Source organism: Leptopilina boulardi, unplaced genomic scaffold (genome assembly GCF_019393585.1).
Source record: "Leptopilina boulardi isolate dan_hultmark-lab unplaced genomic scaffold, ZJU_Lbou_2.1 LbouV2_216, whole genome shotgun sequence".
Lineage (NCBI taxonomy): Eukaryota > Metazoa > Arthropoda > Insecta > Hymenoptera > Figitidae > Leptopilina > Leptopilina boulardi.
The window spans coordinates 1,013,060-1,015,491 of record NW_026137770.1 but is presented as its reverse complement, the minus strand read 5'-3'; positions in this window follow the sequence as shown (position 1 = coordinate 1,015,491).

Genomic DNA, 2,432 nt, shown 5'->3' with positions numbered 1-2,432 from the left:
TCCTTTTATCCTCCTTTTATTCTCTCCAACACTTTCGTACCCTCTTTTCGACCTCGAATTTGCAAAAGTGGAAATATCTGCTATATTGGAGGTTGAAAGGAAGGTTTAAAGATGACTATAGAGACTATATAGATGACTATATACTTTTATTTTAAAAAATAAAAAAAACGAAAAAATAAAATTAAAAAATGTAAAAATTGGATTTTTTTTCTTATGGACATTATTTACTGACCCTATTGAAGATATATTTATTGGTCTTTGTCGTAATACTATAAAACTTTTAGGAGGAATAAAACTTCGAAAAATTCAAATTAAGAAAAAATTCCAAGACCTCTTTTCAACCTCTAAACATGCAGATTTGAAAATAAGCGCACGATTTCAGGCTGAAAAGAGGCTGAGAAAATCGAGGGTGAAAAGAGGGAAAAATTTCGACTCGGGAATGAATGTATAAATGTGTGTCTCAATGTATTCGAGTTATCTCCATATCACTCAAAAGCTCAATAAATCCATCGTTCTTTCTTTATTCATTTCCATTCTTCTATGCATCACACTTTTCTTGATTTCGAAATTCGTAAAACAGATATTTTAACTTTTTGAATATCGTCATATTAATGTTTGATAGGACAAGCTGTTAAATAGGATATTATCCTACATAAAATACTATATAGGATCCTAGGTAGGATCTCATGTAAGAATTAATCATATAGGAAATTATGTGGGATATCATGTGTGGATTTCACTGTTTTATTTGTCTATCTAAGATACCAAGTTGGAAATTATATGAGAAATTATGTAGGAAATAATATACGAAATTATATGTGAAATTCTAATATAGATGTAGATCATCATAGTTCCACTCTTACGCCGCCAGGTGGTGTTAATTTTTTTTCTCACAGTTGAGATCAGTCTTGAATACTATAAAAGCTGAGACTCTAACTCAGAAAGTGTATTGCAAAGCACAAGTTTTTTTCTTTTCAGATGAATTGCAGTAATATTATTTGATTTTTAATTAAATAATTTTTAATTTTTATAAATTGCCGTCTGCCAACTGAAAATTCCTATATGAAATCCTATATTGTTTCCTTTATATAATTCTTTGTGAAATCCTATATGATTTCTTATGTTCAAATCAATCATATATATGATCCCACGTGAGGATTTTTAATATGATTTCATGGCAGATTTTTTGTAATAATTTTTTTTTCAAGAATCGAAAAAAGATTTGATGTATGATTTGATATAGGAAAATTTCTGGTTAAGAATTGAGCAATGATTTTTAGTATGCGTTTTTTAATGAGAAAACACGAAGGAAATTGACATAAGAAATTGAAGGAAAAAATGGGACCAGAAAAATTGTAGGATTTCACATAGGAATTTACATAGTTTATTACTTAAGAATACGTTTATAAGAATTTACATCGAATCCCACTTCAAATCATGTCTCAATTTCTAATATGATTTTTCATAAGATCCTATATAGTTTCTTACATCTTACATAGGATTTTATGTGGATTTTAATATATGAATTTATGTGAGATCCTATATAAGATCCTACATGAGAATTTTCAGTAGGGTTATGCTTCCAGTTTTATTGTTTTCTAATATAAAATGTTTTTCCGTGTATAATAGAACCTAAATTTAGGTATATTTTTATCCCGGAGAATGATTTTTAAATTATAGATTAAAAATAAATAATTTATCCATTAAAAATGAAATTAAAGTTTAATTAAAGTTATAATGTAAGCAGATTTAACGAGACAATTTTAAGGTTATATCAAGAATAAAAATTTAAACATGCTATTTATTACTAACAAAAATATTGACAAAAAAATGAAATTTAAAAAAAAATAAATAATTTTTAAAACAGTTGAAAGTAATAAATAAGATATTCAAATACTAATGAAATTTGTGCTTTTAAGTTATATATGTTAATAGACTGTAAAATTTTATAACGTTCATTGTTTTCAAAATTTCTAAGCATGCAAATAAATATAGACAACAATATATATAAATAATTTTGTAAATATCAATGCTAAACTTACCTCAAACATTATTTATTTCTCAATATAATAATTGCGATACAATACACGTGGTTCCGTTGGAATTCACCATGCATGTTATTAACCAAGAAGCACATGTTCGTTTCAGAACTTCTGATATCTATGCGATTGCAGCGCGACACGCGAGAAGTTTCGGAACAAAACACCTTCCGATAAAAATTGTCCATTTGAAAATTTGTAAATGTCGCGTTATAATTTTTATTAGTAAATGAATTAATGCCAAGTAAAATTTATTGGTAAATTAGATTTATGTCAAATGTGATTTTGAGAATATTTATTCACCTCGAAATAGTTGGAATAATTAAATATTAAATAATTAAATTAAATGGCTATAGAAATCGAAACAAATAAAGCCTTTTTAAGTTACATTTC